Below are 17058 nucleotides of genomic sequence, written 5' to 3'. Positions count from 1 at the left end.
CTCTCTCTCTCTCTCTCTCTCTCTCTCTCTCTCTCTCTCTCTCTCTCACTCGCTCAACCACACACACGATCACATGCATCACGCTTGATGGAAAAATAGATCAGGAGTACTACTGGACTGACGTTTGCGACTCACCAAGGCGCGGAAATCTGGACTGGAACAATTCCTAATCCCTAGCGGAAACAAGATGCCAAACTGAAGCAATTGTTGATCACTTGCAGCCGCATACCAGCCAGTTAAGAGGAGTGAGGAGTCAGCAGCGAAAAATGGTATCAAACAGTCAATAAAAATGTGTTTTTCAAAATGAATGACGGCAGCCACGAGAGGTCCTTGAGCATACAGTCATGAATCGGCCACAAAAACGATTTCAATCAGGAGAGACAAGTGAATGATTAGTAGTTAACATTTATTATGACAGATGCTGCGTTAATGAGTTACACAGAAATTCTTTGGCACTTGAACTCAACGAGGAGATTTGTGATCGAGTTGCGATTGCCCTGAGTGGCAACAATATAGATCCCCCCCGTGGAGTCCAGACACTGGTGGTGATGGTGGCTGATGAGGTTGATAGAATGATGAGTTGATGAAGTTGATGACTCTGCGAAGATTGGGCGGAGATGGGGATAAGTAGTTAATTGTGTTTTTGATTTTATTATCTTTTACATATACAGTTGTTGGGAAACAGAGTGCTGTTGAGGAGCAGTTGCTGTGGTATCGATTTCAACATAAGTTCCTTGAACTTCCTTGAAACTTTATCTCAAACTGTGTTACTAATGAGCACTGATAAGTGAGGTGTCCAGTGCAATCAGAGGTGATATTACTTTGCAGGCCAGACAGCTGGCAAACTGAATTTCTCCAACCAACTCACTCGTCAGCTCACCTGGTGTGTTTAAATACCCATTTCTAATGATGTTTTTACAGATTATAATTTTCCAGCACTTTTGCATCTACCATTTTTTTTGATACACATTATATATTTACAAGACTAATTACACGTCAATAATCATATAACCACTAATGTAATAGTATAATAATCACTCATAACTTTAACCTACCTGCAAATTATTCCTAAATGTTATAGTGGTAGTGTCAGTCCTTTACTGGGCAACAGCAACAACAAAATAGTCAAATAAACAAATACAACCTCAAAAGAATATTTTTGAGAGTGTGCATGGTTGGCTGCTGAAAATTTGTTAATTTGTTAAAAAAAACAAACAATGAAATGTTCTTTCTGATAGCTGAGATGTCGAGGAGGAAATGAAAATGTAAATGGGGGCTGAGCAGAGTGGAACCGGACCTAGCCTGTTCAGGAGCCCTCTCACTCACAACAAGTGGTTTTGTTTGGCACTGTCCCTTTTGTTGACACTGCGAGGTTCTCATGCCTATTAGGTTGCTGTCGGGCGAACGGGCACCGCGATGACATGCCCTGCACAATGCCATTGGCTGGGTGTCATTGTCACACTATCACCTGCTTGCTTCACCGGAATAGTTCTAGACCGTTTCGTCAGCGCCGTGTTTTTCATTATAGTGTAACTTTATCAATAGATGACAAATCTGTACTGTTTAGTAATTGTTTCACTGTGACATCACCACCTGACGAAAGTTCTTGCAAAGTTTCATGTGAAAAAGTAAACGTTTTTTTCAAACATTCTTCGGTGTGTTAGCCTTGTAATGCTGAAGAGGAAGTCCTCTGTATTTATTGTTTCTGATGGCTCATCCCTCTGTGAGCACTTGGGCGCTGGCCCTTTTTCGGAAACAAAATTCAATAATGAAGAGTGTTCCAGGCTTTAACCGTGATCTTATGGTGTGAGGCAGCGTGGGAACTTTGGTGAACTTCCTGACCCCACGCACTACCGCAGCACATTGACCCTCATCACGTGACAAAGGAATGTTCCGCATCTTTTGTTTTAACATCCACGGCACTCATGGAGTTGAGAGCATTTTTGCATACTATAGAATAATTACTAGCTTGGCATTTTGCCTCCCCATTCTCCTCCAGTGTTATTCCCAAACAGGATTTGCAGGCAGCTCTCTCCTGCACCTTTTAAATCACTTCAAGCGCTACTGAAGCCTTTTTCACCCAAAGCGGGCACCAATCTAATGGCATCATTTGGGCCAGCACACATCGAGAGAATCAACCCCCTTTTTTTTTCTGTGCTTAAGGTTTTGTGAACAGCGGAAAACAAAAGACTGGTCCAATGAAGCGCATCTTTGCTTGCGGGCTGAATAGAGGGGCCCCTTTCATGGCTGTTTATGAGCACCCCTCTTCAAAAACACACATACAAATCACATCCAGTTCTCCCCAATGGCTCCTCTGATACGAGGATGATGGCAAGGGGAGGGGAGGGGGGGGGGGTTGAATCTTGTGGTGCCTCTCTCCCCTTTCATATGTTCGAATTGATGGATTTCCACCCAGTTTTACTATCGGATCCATCGGTTTGTCTTCATGGGCTGAATCACATGTTGCATGAGGGGAAGTTGGGCATCTCTGCTGAAAACATCATTAAAATGTTTCATATAACAGATACTGGACAGAAGGCAGCCGGTGTTAAACTGTCTCTTGCCTTTGGTGTTTCAAAAAGACGCAATTTATGGGGAAACTTGTAAATTGCATCCCACTCTCTTGTGGTAATCGTGATAGTGTGCAAACAATCAAGTATTTTCATGATTAAGTAATTGACTGCTTTTTAAAAATAGCTGCTTCTCTTTATCTTGCATTTTAGTCAATTAAATAGTGTTTGTGGTTTTGGACTGTTGGTCGGACGTAACAAGATTTGAAACAGTCTCCTTGAATTTTGGACATTTTTACAGTTTTTTCATGTGTTACGGACCAAACAATTAATCAGTTAATCTGAAAAAAATGTATTAAAAAAAAAAGCAGCAAGAATAAATAAGATCACTAATTACTGCCCTAATCTGTTGATTATTTGTTTCCTATTTAAACAAATTTAAACAAAGCACCATATTTTAGAACCTGTAATAAATGAATAGTGTGTGTTAGATGTTGTTTGATTTAATATTGAATTCTTATTGTAGTGTTGATTATTGCAAGCAGCTCTAGCTTAGTTCACCAAAGTGTAATTAAGTCCATCTGTAATTCTGTGGTTTAATATAATTTTAAAAGGATCATAAATAATGCAACAGCAACATGAAAGTAACTTCATCAATTTATCCCTGACTTGTGTCCAACACTTCATAAGAAAATTAAATATATAAAGTACAATCATCATCATTATTTACCATTAGGGTTCTTAGTGATTAATGGATGCTTAAAAACTCTATATTGTCTCTGTGTTTGTTTGCACATGGTCACACTCAGAGGAGGGAGGGAAAGAGAATATATGCTCATGAAAACGTGTGCATGCCTGCCTCTTTCCTTGGGTCAGATATGAAGACCAGAGCGCTGACAACTTCTGAACAAATTGCAAGCCCCCCCCCCCCCCCCCATGAAGTAGATCTTCTTGTAACTACCTTTTCCGCTCTGTGTCATATCTTGTTCAACAGGTAGGGTTTGATGGACAGGAGGAATGCAGGCTGAGGGATTTGTTTTGTAGTGGCAGTCCGTTCTTTGGGTGTTCTTAAGCAAACAGAGCGGCGCTATGTCCTGTTTTTACGGGTTTCACACGTCACTGTTCAAACTCTCAAACAGGCTGGTCCCCAAGAGTACATGGAAGAGAGCAAACAGTGCTCTAATACTTCACCACCATGACCTTCTGCTAACTTGATACACACACACAGCACACACACCGTCTCCCAATGCAGTCGGACCGTGCTTGTGAAATGTTCACTTTCATCCCAGGTTTTGGTGGTTTATTAGTTGTGCAACTGACCGAGATAAAGCAACAAAGACCAGCAAAATGTTGGCGAAGACCAAATCCGTGCTTTAGCACTTGGAGGGTTGATAATGCACAAGTGTGGGCCTCAGTTCACAACTTTAACACCCTTTTCTCTTCTTTAATTGTATTTAATGAAGGACTTTCCACTGTCTACATTTCAATGAAATAGACTTTTTAAAAACAAGTGTCTCATTATTACAGGCGGTGGGTGCTATATGTCATGTTTGAGTAGCACACGGAGTGTTCCGTCCTAATTGAGTGCTACTTTAATGCGTTTGGGTCAAATGCACGGAAAATAAAGGGGTTGGGAATTCTGTGGGGAAAGTTTGAAAGCTCATAAAATGATGGATTTGCAAGTGCTCCCTAAATTCCAACAAAATGTATCGAAAACAGTACAATGTCTATTTTTTTATTGACGGCATGGAAAAATCTAGAGGAAGCGTGTAGTGCTCCCTGGTTGGTGCACACCACTGTGTCTCGGGCTGATTTAGTTTATGTAAGCATGTGTGAAGTGTCTGGACTTGTGTGTCACTGCAGTGTGCCTTTTATAGTACTGCCAAGCTCCCTGCCATGTTGTCCTTTTTATACAAACAGAAAGGAAGCAAACAAAACCCACTGCTTCTATAGATCCCTCTGCGATCCTCTCTTTACTGTTCTTTTTCTTTCCGCTTGTTTTAAATCTGTCTCCGATATACGAGGCATTCCTTTGTGGTTGTGTAACATGATTTGAGGCGAACGGGGAGAGAGAGAGAGAGAGGGCGAATGAGGCAGAGAGAAAGAGAGGGAGAGGTTTGTCTTGCTGGGTTTCATGTCCTACTGTACGCTCATATTTCTCAGCCCGCTTCACAGTTGTGGGTAGCTGGCTTATCGTTGGCCTCCTCGGCTCTTTCCGCCATGCGTGGCCCATGTTAATCTCTCTTGTGTACAGTAAACCGCCCCTAATAACCCTGCACACGATTAAAGCAAACATCTTAATAACGGCCTGCCTCATTATCAACTCACACTGGGAAAATGAGTGGCTCGACCTCACCTCTATAATCCTTCATAATGTGGCTCAGAAATAGGACACCCTGCTTATAAATAACCATAAAATGCAAGCTTGTCGGATTTTCTCTTTTTAACAATCAACAGGTTTTTTCTCTGTTGGCATTTTTACATGAAGGAATTGTTAGTAATGAGTCTGCCATTATGATTTTCTGCTGTTTATGAAAAGACGAGCAGCAACAATAAGAGAGAGGTGCAGGATTGAATGTAGGGTGTTGCTCTAGAGGGTGCTGTTCACTGAGGAACTGTACAGTCTCTCCCTTCATCCCTGCTGCTCTCGCTAAATCCTATTATTTTTATTCACTAGAAAACACTTAAAAACATCCTACTTTTGTGCTGCTCTTTACATGATTGCTACTACAGTAGCACATGTGTTGTTTTTTTTTCACAATTGATCAGATCAGATCAGATTCAACTCTCAAGGGAAAGTGAGACAAATAATATGAAATACAATCAATAAAACTGTTTCTCGAAGGAAAGTCTTGCGGAGTGTGTGGTATTGTGCTGCAAGGCTTTTTTTTGACATGACATTCGGCCATTGTAATCCTTCTGTGTTTGTGTGTCTGTGCGAGTGTGTGTTTGTGTGTGTCCTCCTCACCTGTGGCTCCCACTCCCACACGCGCACACAGGCACACAAACGCCCGCAGATGTTTACACAAGTCTCACACACAGCCAACAAGGGCCCGACGACGAGCTGTCAGTCAGACCTCCACCGGCAGAGCGGAGATGGGGAAGAATGTGTCCGTGGTGATGGCTCTACACCTGTGCTGTCTGCGGTTTCCTGCGGCGGTATCGCAGGGTGTAATCCCTAACATCGCCTATGTTTATGCTTGTGTTTTTAGTTACAGGCCTGATACTCGCATGCTTTGGAGCTTAGATCGGACTTCTGCTTCACTTACTGGCCCAGGGGCATCCTCCCCAGCCTGCCACACACAGGCTCATCGGCATGCACGAGTACAGTTAAAAACCACAGTAGCTATTCTCATATACATCCTTCATTCCCTTCATGTGCATACAGTCAAGTGTGCACTCATAGAAAGTTACTTTAGTTCTAAATTTCTGCAAATCAAACAAGAGGCTGTTGTGCTAAAAGTTGTTATGTAAAAGGTAATTCATGCCCAAACTCTGTTCTAAATTTAGAATGTGCAAAACCACATTATTCTGTTGATCTGGACTTGGATTGCCAAAGTAAGATCATTTACGGGGAACACTAAATTGCGGTTGCTTCCTCGCGTACTCGGAGTATTTGAGGAGGTCTTTTTTTTGTTGTTTTATATGGTTTGTATTTCGTCATGAGTGACGCCGGCTGCACCGCTGAGGTCATAAACGGGGAGGAGAAAGCTCCAGTGCCAGCAACTGAACTCTCTTTTTATTTTAGTAAATATGCTAAATTTAGAGCTCGGCCGCGGCCAAAAGTTCGTCCCAAACTCCCTGAATGACACACCTTTCGAGAAGTGACTCTCAACATCTGCTATTTTTATCACGGCCTTCCTTTTTTTCTCCTCTGTTTTTGTCCCTTTCTTTCCTCTTTTTTTTCTTCTTCTTACAGACACACTATAAATGATGCAGTCCTGCTTTTCATTTATAAGATTTGTCGGGTGGATTATTACAGAGAGGACACTAATTCCCACTAAAGGAATGACATGCTCAAGGAGTGTTTACGTACACCCTGTACTCTGACGTGAGTAGCAGCGGAGAACCAGTAACGGGTCCTCTCTGCCAACACACCCTCCTTACACCGCTGCCCAGTGAATGGTCTGTTGTGATGGTGGCGTTTCAACCCTTTTAAAGTGAGATGGCCAAGTGGATATTGAGATTTGGTTTTGCCACTTTCAGGAACAAACCAAGCTGTGACAGTGCATGAAAAACCGTACACTAGATAAAGTCTAGCCTATTATAAGAACAGTATGATGTGACATTGATTAGATCCGCCCGTCGCCCGTCTGTTATTTCTGTCCCTGACCCATTCTTGTGAAGCGCCGCTCTGCACCGCTGTAAAGTGGTCAGTGTTTTGGGAACCTGGTCCTGTGGGTTGAGACTCTGAACTATTTTCCATTCGTACCTCATATTACATGCTCTAACACTGTTTTACCTAAATGAACCCAGCTGAACAAATGGAGTAAAGAGTTGAGCAGATATAGCAATGGAATACTATATGCTGTAGTTTTATGAAGTGACGTTTGTCCTCTTTTGATTTTTTTTTTTTTCTCACAGTGAAGGGATCCAAATTCTTGGAATGAGATGTCGACCTTTAATTGCTTCCCAGGGAATTTCTGGTGAGTAGCCTATATGTGTTTCTAAAGAAATATAAGCTAATAAGTCTAAGCAGAAGTTTACAGGAGAGAACTGAAACACCACAAGCACACTGTGTCCGTGGGCTGAACCACGTGTCCCGGCTTAGCTGCCATAAGTGTTGTATTCTTATTCTTATTTTGTCCAGTGGTGTTTTACCTTACAGCTCTTGCAGCTCACCCAGGCATGTTGAATGTTTTCACTACCTGTAACAAAACAAATGTATGCCAGAGAGACTTTTAGTGTTTCTATAGTGTTGATATATCTAACGGAACTATTGGCACAACTGGGAGACAAATATCAATTATTTAGCTTAACATAAGGAATATAGATATCATTTACCGAGGGATATTTGTTGTGATGTCCCAAAGAGATCGTTCTCATCCTGAAAATGGGTTTTTTAACTCAAACCATTTAATTACGCAGCTTTTTAAAGGCACAGCCATCAGTACTGTGTTGTGACTGTGCTGTATTCTGCTGTACTCAATGTACTTGGCCCCTCTCCCACATCCCATCATGCCCCCCTTCCTCCCCACCGGTGCCCCCCTATCCCTTACTCCCTCGTTCAGCTGGTCCACCCTCCACCAACCAGTGTGTGCCTGTCAGCATGTCACCCCAGGGTGATGCCCCTCTCTCAGCCCCTCTGGGCCCTTTTGACTCCGCAGCACTCCGTGTTTGCCCAATCATTTGGGAGCCGGATACGGGGATGAATTGTTAACTACAGCAGGGTCAGCCTGTGCCCCACAACCCCCGGCCTTCTCTGCCCTCCCGACCTGCTGTTGACTCATCTCCATGGCAATGGGGCAGGAATTTGTGTCCGCTGCCAACCAGCTCCAAGCCACAACCGCCCCCCTCTTCTCTTCATCCTCGTTGCCTCTGAGCGTCCAATCGAAAGGCAGCTGAAAGGAAGTCACATGGTCAGGAAGTGTTGCGGGTGCATCCCACTGAGAGCAGCGCTGCTGTCACTGGAGCGTTGCTCTGCTGGGAAAGAAGGCCTCAGGGGAGAATGTGTGTGATGTGTTTAGTAGGAAAGTAAGTACAGACCATTGATGGTTTCCCGACATACAAGCATGCAGACATTTTTAAACACACAATCAAAAATGGACACACTGCGCTTTATGGAGCACATATCTCCTGCATTTTTATTGCTATGATTTTGGTACAAAATAATAAAATGCTCTCTTAGATGAAATATGGTCCTTTCTCTCTATACTAACACAGTTTAATCCCCATCATTGTCTCAACATATCGAAGCTCAAGCGTGTACGTATGTGTGTGTATTTGTGTGTGTTTTTTGTGTTTGCCCTCACACAAGTTATTAGCTTAGGGCAGGTGAGTGTTTGCCTACCTGTCTCCCTTTATGAAGCGAGTGTTTGCCCAAGGAATGCACCACGTCCGATTTGTCATTGACTCTTATTGTTCAGCTCATCCAACTGGTGCTGCGCCCCCGGCAAGTGAGAAATATGTGCTTTTCTTTCCTTTTTTTTTTCTCTCCCGTCTTTCTCTGCGTATTTGCTCGTGTCCTTGGATGAACATTTGACTCGGTGGGGAAAGTATTAAGGATGGTAAATGCATTCGGGAATGAAAGTGAGACGTGTCCAGACCTTTTTTCATTGAGCAAAAGTGGAAAGTGAATTGATCATCATCATCAAGTTGAATGTCACCAACTTCAGATCATTTTTACAAATGTTTTGATGGAAGCCATGCAGTGTTTGAGCCTGGCCCCTCATGCTCTCCATCTGTAACTACATGGAACGTTCTTGTTCTAGACCTGGGTCAGTTGAGATAGAAAATTACACAAGTCGTCACTCTTCAATTATGCATTTTGCGAACTGAATTAAGAAAAAAAGAGAAAAAGGGGTATGACGTGATTGAGAGGAATTACTTCTAACCAGGCACATCCTGTCCTATACGTACATATGAACCCCGATGAGCAAATTTGGCTCCCTCGCTTTGTGGTAATGAGGAAGCCTCAGCAAACCAATCCCTCCCACTGCACTTGAGCGGTTAACAGAGTCATTACAAATGGCATGTGCAGCTTTTCATGCTTGTTTATTTACAGAGGGTTTTAATCTTTAAACATCTTTATATAGCAACGCATTTCGTTTGCGTTCAAGTCACTATTTGTTGAAGTGTGTGGATTTCTGCGGGCATCTGTGTGGAAAAGGTCCACGTTAGTGCTGGTGTGAATATATTTAGTACATCTGAATGTGTGTGCCTGTGTCTGTTTGTGCGGCTGTCGTCCTGTGCCACCCATCTGGGTGGTCCTCACGGCTGGTTTGATGGTAATCCCCCTGTCCCATAAATCAGTGTCCGGGCTCGGGCCGGGAGCTGATGCTGTGTGACCACTGGAGCGAGGGGCTCGAGGCACTAAGCCGAGACCCCAGCCGCTGCCCTGGCCCGGCCCGGCCACACGTCAGCTCTCCACACCATCTTTAGAATAACTCATCATGCATGGCTGACTTCGGGAAACTGCCTCAGCTCTAAGTCCATACGAGCCACCAACAATATAAGCCACAGTAGAAATGGAGGGCACACTCACAAACTGTAGCACCAGCAGATAAAGTTTCATGGCCTATAACCTGAACAGTTTGTGACTCCAGAGCCTTTCCCTCAAAAATCCAGGTTTTTTAAAACTTAGTCATTATGGATAATTTTCTTTTTGCAACTTTCAAATATTATTTCATGTATTTACTAGAATACCATTTGTTTGTTGTGACCGGTGGCTTCTGATAGCCTCCCAGAGAGCTGCTCTCAGTTCAAATGTTTCTGACTGAAAGTGCTGAGATTAAAGCCATATCTTGGTCTTTGTAGGGCCTATACCTCTCTCTGAGAATGAGGAGGGGAGGATGAAGGCCTGTTGGAGCTGTCTGGCTTGCATACAGCTCTCCGCTGAGCTTTTATCTAGGGAGATTGCTTGCAGCTCGGTCCAGACCCGGCTCCCGGGGAGTGCACAGTCCTGAGACCTGTGGCATTAATAAAGATAATGCTGTTTGGAATAATAACAGTCAATTCCGCCAAATAGAGGAGAGAGACAACAGAGTGTGGCGGAATACAAAAGAAGCCAAGATGAAAGGCTCAGACGTAGGCCTGTGCACCTCTCTGGCTCTCTTGTGGGAACTGATGGAACCGTTATCAGCATGCTCGCATACAAACAGCACTGAGAGGGATCCTATGCCGATTTTGACCCTCGGGTGCCATGACGCAGAAATGCAATTTGTTCTTTTGTCTGCCAAGATCACAGAGGGAGAGCAGTGACTTGTCTTTCTTTTTATTCGTACTTATTTTTTTTCTCTTGCTCCCCCTCCTTTTCATTCTCTCTGTTCCCCTTTGCCCTGAGTGAGTGCAATTTAGTTTGATGAGCAGGTGGTCTTTTTTGAATCTCACAGTGCTTTTGGCTCCCACCTCTGGCGTGTGGGGCATTGAGTTGGAGTCAGTCATGTAGGCCAGGATTAGAGGGGTGGGGGGAGAAGGAGGAGGAAGTCCAGTAAGAGTCTTCTTGGTATTGGCGACCTCAGCGCCCTGCAGTCAGAACCATGCGGAGTGCAGATTGAAAGAGTTATTTTGTTGCTAAAGCCCTCAGCCGCACCCCAGATGGCTTTTGTGCAGGCCAGGAGACATGTTTGGGGACAGGTTTAAAGCAACAGAGTCCTTAAGGCTTGGTGAGTCTCGGGGCTCAGCAGGTAAAGCGCTGTGGGCCAGACAGACGGAGAAAACAAAACGTTGCGGTCTGGGCACTTTTCCACCTTGAATCTGAACAGTGGAGCAGAACAAAATAGGTGGATTAGAGCAAAGGGAAGACATAGCTCTCAGCACACACACACACACACATATACAGAGTGAGATTAAGGCCTCCGAACATTCACCCAAGTTGAGACGTATTGGAGCATCTCATCTGATGTCACATAAGACAAAAGGGCTGGTAGAACAGATGGAGGGAAACATGCTGTGTCTGCATTTTTACCTCTTGCACACTTTTTCCTAGTCGCAGAAAACTGCACTGACCAAGTTACAAACTGCTTTCCCTGCTTTACCTTTGATCTCAGTTTCATCGCACTCTGCTAAGTTACTACTTAAAGGAATTTATGGCCCATTACTTTATCTGTCCAACAGGCCTCTGCCAATAATCTCCATGGTGACACCGAGACAAGTAATCAATATTTTTGTCAATGATGCTAAACAGGTGTGCTGCTCAGCTTTCTTTCTTGTGTTGAGTTGTGTCATAAAATGCCTTCTGCCCTTGAGCATGAAGACTTTCCAGACATTCAAATATTAAATGTCAGGGAGTGATACAAAAAGGTCTGTTAAGGCCAAAATATGAATCTAGGGCTACCAATTTGATTTGATTATTAATCTGTTTTAATTGTTATTACGATTAATTGTTCACTCTGTAAAATGTTTTTTGTCTGTTTAAACATTTTCTTTACAATTTCTTATTATTCCGACATCAATTTTTTAGTTCGATCAAGGTTCCTAAATCCATCCATCCATCCGTTATCCAAACCGCTTATCCTGTTCAGGGTCGTGGGGCGCTGGAGCCGATCCCAGCTAACATTGGGCGAAGGCAGGGTACACCCTGGACAGGTCGCCAGTTCATTGCAGGACACATATAGAGATAGACAAACATTCACATTCACACCTACGGCAATTTCAAGTCTCCAAATAACCTAAGCTGCATGTTTTTGGACTGTGGGAGGAAGCCGGAGAACCCGGAGGGAACTCACGCTGCAACGGGGAGAACATGCAAACTCCACACAGAAGGACCACCTGGGATTGAACCCAGGTCCCTCTTGCTGTGAGGTGACAGTGCTAACCACTACAGCACCGTGCAGCCCAGTTCCTAAATCCAAAGATGTTTAATTCAAAATGACATGAAAACAGAAAGAAGCAGCTTATGATCATATCTAAGAAGAAGTTTTACGTTAGAAGTAGTTGGCTGTGTCAGTACCTGAAAATTTGTTCTGGCAAAATCTGATAGTCGCCCCACAGAATACTGCTAACACGAAGACAATGTCATGATGAATAATGTAGTGGTAACAAAATGGCCCCTTTGGTCTGAATATTAAGTTGAGGACTGAGGTCTGAGATGTAAATCAAAGTGGGAGGGGGGTGATTGGTTGGTCATTATGGGTTTGTCATGGAGTTTTCACAAGTGGCCGCTACTACACGCACCGATTGGATCCAGATCCTGCTGGGTTCCAGCTCGACACCCGGGGCTTGCAACCACACAATGCTAGTCATTTGTTTATTATTGGTGATGTTTGCCTGGTCCTAATCCCTGGCTGGATTAGACTTGATGTGGTCCTCGTCCCACCTTTTTCCACCGTTGCAGTCCCAGACATTTACATAAGGAGTTGTGTGTGTTTTGTTAATGTGTACATGGGCAATATGCGCACACACAGACACACAGACGCGTGCATGCAATATCGTGCTTCTAGTACGTCGATGCATGAATGTGTGTTTAAGTGTGTGTGCCATTTCACATGTGTCGCTGAAGGATGTTTGTAATTAAGGGAGTTTGACAGATATCCCCTCTAACTCCATCCCATGTAACTCTGTTACTGTGGCAGATATCTTCTCCCATGCCAGGGCATCTTGCTCTGCGGCTCTAGAAAGTGTATTTAGATTTTTTTTGTCAGCAGGCGTCATTGGATTTCAGAAATGACTGATGTCATGAAGTGGTCGTGAGTGCTTACGTGTCTGTCCCTTGTGTTGTGAAACTATTGGCCCAGAGTCACCTGGATCAGAGAGGGAACAGGGTTTAGTGAGCAGACCTAACTTGTTCAGTGTGACCTTTTAAAGAGCTGATCCCTAACACTACATAAATCTGTTTCCAGTTTCAAAAACACGCTCACGCACATGCCATACTTTTTCACCCACTATGTTTTTGCGGGGGAGAAAACTTACTGTGGGCCCTGCACAAAATCCCGGCTCCCCAACTCCTCCCACAAACATACACAGAAGAAGATCCACCAACGCAACACTGACAGACATTTTTATGATGTAGACATGTAATTATCTTTTGTTTATGTGTGTGGGTGTTGAGGCCAGGAGGTTAAGGATGACACTTCATAACTCTCTGGAATACTTGACTTAAACTGGTCTGGGTGAGAATTGCATCTCCCTGGATGGAGCACAGTGTACTAGACATGATTTAGGGCAAAGTAGACCCACGTTTCAAGTCATTTAGGACACATCCAGTCACAAGTCTCCATACGCAAATTGCAAGTCAAAAGTGGAGAAAGCGAGGAGTAACCTCTGGCAACTAAAAATGTGATTTAGTACCATCAATAATCAATATGCCTTTGATGTCCCTGGCGACAGCCGTGGTTGGAGGCATTATATTTTACACAAAAGTATAAAAGGACACAATGAAGTGATGACATTTTGGACAGACACGGATTTAAAGATAATATTCTATGCTATTCTATTCCAAGATGCAGCATTTTCATTTCCAATCCATGCTGTTAGTTTACATAGCTAACAAGTCATTTTCATGCAAGGCCTTCAAAACTTGAGACTCAAGGCCAACTTAGGCAGTTGGGTTTTGGAGCGATCGAGTCAAAGTCAAGTTTTTCACTTTTATGACTTGGGTGCAAATTTTGAATTGAATCAAGCTCAGTAAACCCTCAAGGAGTGTCCGTCCCTCGCTCTACAACCTTTGTTACCCTGCTCAGAAAGCGTTTTTTTCTCGCTGCACATGGAAGCTGTCCAGCTGAAGCGGTCACAACTGAGCTTCATGGGGTGCTGGTTAATTGGCAGTTTTTGGTAAGTGCAGTTATGCTCCACTATGCATATCTTCCTCAATGTCCCTTGCACCATTTGCCTTTTTAAAGTGTCCTTTAATTGGCTGCACAGTCACAGTCTCCTGCTTTAACCGTCCCCTGTGGCACCTGAATGTGGCATATTTGACCCTGAGGCCCTGGGGTGAAAACCCCGTATTTTGCAGCCAAAACCAACGAGCATTAACACGATACGTCATTCTTCTCTAGTTCTGTTTCTGTCTTTAATAAGGGCTTTGAAGGTGATCTCTTTTTCATAGGGACAGAATCGGGCCTCTAAAAAGCAAAATCCGCTGGGTTTCAACACCTCCTCATAATCCTTACCTTGCCTGTGTTTGTGTGAGTGTCTGCCCGCCTCAGTCAGGCGGTTCTGTCAACATGGTAACATGTCTGCCTCCTCAGCCCCAAAGAAAGGCCTCATGTTTGGGCTCTAGAGGACCCTGACTAGTCCATCTGATAGATCTGGCCACTGCTTCTCCCTACACACCAGCCACTTCCAACTGGGCTACATCAGCAGTACTGAAAGACCTGAGAGTACTGTGATCCCACCATGGGGTGTATGGCTGTGGCTCCGGCTGCACTACACTTTAATCCCCTTCCCTTTTAACCACAATGGGAAACATGTGCTTACTCTGTGTAGGGTACAGGCCCACCATGGGAGAGGCTGTTTACTTTCACTCCAAAACTAACATTTCACAGCTCCTGTGAAAACTTCTGGTTACGACCTCTGCTCGGTTAAAAAGCTGATAGAGGATCATTTCCTGACATTTTTTGTTTGTTTCATCACCACTGTTGCTCCCGAATTGAAGTCTCTCCTCACTTCTCACCTTGTAAAATTTGACACACAAATTCCACAGCATGTTCACCAAGGGAGGTGGGTTGTGCTGTCAAATTTGTCTTGTTAAAGAGCTGCTTGATGTTACTTTATTGTCCTCTTAAATTTTCATTCCACAAGTGAGTTTTGGGTCAGTGTGCAACACTGATGATTGCAACTCTCTGACTCTTGGTGAGAGAATTAAGCAAAACTGGAAACGGTGCTTGTCAAAACTATACCCTGAACCAACATAATCCACCGTGTAGGATTCTTCCAGATGTGGGAAGTGCATATCATCGCTTTACTTTTTCCACACCCAGAACAGAAGTCTAAGGTCGTGGTCTTTGTCCCCTAAAGTTCTGTTTCAAATGGTTGGAGAGTAGTTTCTGTGCATGCGGGGCGCTACAACAGAGAGCGATGTTGTAAAGGAGCAACTAGCAGACATATGCCAAGCCAAGAGGACAGGAAATGCACTCCAGATGAAGATACTACAGCATGGTTTATTTTACCAGTGTGTGTGTGTGTGTGTGTGTGTGTGTGTGTGTTGTCAGGAATGTGTGCTGCAGGACTAACCATATGTCTCCCGAGTTGCATCACAGCATTTCCATACCCGGTTGCTTACTATGCCAGTAGTTTTTTATTTATTTTTAATTTTCATCAATTGATCGCTTGTTCAGCTCATATAAATGTCAAAAATAATGGGCAAATAATCAACTTTAACAGAGTCCACATTTTGTCTGACTAACGGTTTACAAGATAATCAATTTACAATTATTTATGCTTCAAGTCACTCTGCAAGTTATGTTTCTGCGCTGAAATTAATAGAAAACTAATGGCCAACTGGATTGTTCCAAATCTAAAAGCTTTGAAAAAAGGTTGCCAGACATTTTTAAATAGAAACATATTTGTATTTTTTGGCCAAAACATGTTAAACCAGCAGTACAGTAACTGATTGTACACAGTTGCTGTAGAGGGGACCCCTACTACTTACATTGAGTCCAACTCCTGGCTGGTGGCACTGCGTGACTGAATCACATCCTGACCTCCACAGGTGATCTGAGGGATGAGTGAGCTCTTCCTGGGGTAACAGTAGCCCCAGCCAGCTCCCCCTGCCGCCCTGCCCCAATCTGCCCTTTCCTGTCGTCTTATCTGAGCATTCAGTGCAATCTAACCCAGGGAGCGGTCCCTCTGCTCTTCCATTCGCCTCGCTGCCGGTCTCCATCGCTAAACTTCTCCGATGTCACTGTGAAGATAGAATCGACCCGCTTGAGTTGGGGCTGACTGACAGAGTCCTGATGCCCCATTGTAGGCATGACTCTCTCAACTTCCTGCCACCCACAGCTTCCCACCCTCTGTCCTCCGTGGTACCAAGGGCAAAAGAAGAAACAGACAATGAGCTACACAGCTGATCTGTTTAGGATGATTGTGATGAACACAGAGACGGCCCGGGATTGATTTTCCAGACTTGATAGTAAAATAATTCAAGCTTCCTGAAAAGGTTACGAAGACAAATAAGATTTGGTTGTTTGTTGGGCCAGAGGGACATGCTGATGTAGTTGAAGGGCTTTCTGATTAGCAGAGTGGAGACTTAATGTAGATCCTGTAGGGACAGAGACTTGTACTTCCTCCAACTGTCTGGGTTTAATTAAGCCGACCGGTCCAACAGCAGCCAACCAGCCAAGCGGCTTCTTTTACATTGTGTTGCAAATCGGATCAGTGAAGCTAAAATGATGTGAAGAGACGTTAAAAGTAGAAGCAGACAGTATGGAAATCTTTGCATGCTCAGTATGTTTATCGCTCTTACTGTGCTTATTCAACAATTTACGTACTTATTCATCTGCCAGCTCAATGGAATAATTACAATAAATGCAATAGATCCTGACCTACTGAATAGGACCTGAATCATTTGCGAATCATCTATCATTTGCATTCCTGCCAAACACACTTAAAACATGTTTCCACATGTGCTCATTCCACAGCAGAGCTGCCAAACAGCAGTCGAGCGCTGCTGAAAGGAGGCTTATCATGGCGCTCTATGATTTTCCTTGACAAAGAAATTGTTTTGTTCTTCAAGGGAATCTGTGGCCTGAGCTACACTCATTTTAGAATATAGTTCATATCTGCTGTATATTTACAGTATCCTATACGTTTGTGCACATTTTGAGCCTGGCCCTGGCTGATACTTTGCAATTTGCGAACATTCACAAAGACGAGAGGGTTTGTGTGACAGAATCTGATTAAGCTGTGTGTGTGTGTGTGTGTGTGTGTGTGTGTGTGTGTGTGTGTGTGT

General features: G+C 43.8%; 1 long non-coding RNA gene across 1 annotated transcript in view; it reads left to right on the top strand.

Moving 5' to 3' along the window:
• The window catches only part of LOC116394484 (uncharacterized), a 50773-nt gene that overhangs the window by 28222 nt on the left and 5493 nt on the right, over nt 1-17058 (top strand). The window contains exon 2 of the long non-coding RNA XR_004213466.1: nt 7095-7156. This is a non-coding gene — a long non-coding RNA (uncharacterized LOC116394484). The remainder of the gene's footprint in view (nt 1-7094; nt 7157-17058) is intronic.

The sequence above is a fragment of the Anarrhichthys ocellatus genome, unplaced genomic scaffold (genome assembly GCF_004355925.1).
Source record: "Anarrhichthys ocellatus isolate YVR2014 unplaced genomic scaffold, GSC_Weel_1.0 scaffold40, whole genome shotgun sequence".
NCBI lineage: Eukaryota > Metazoa > Chordata > Actinopteri > Perciformes > Anarhichadidae > Anarrhichthys > Anarrhichthys ocellatus.
The sequence above is the reverse complement of the archived record's forward strand: the minus strand, read 5'-3'. Positions and strand labels throughout refer to the sequence as shown.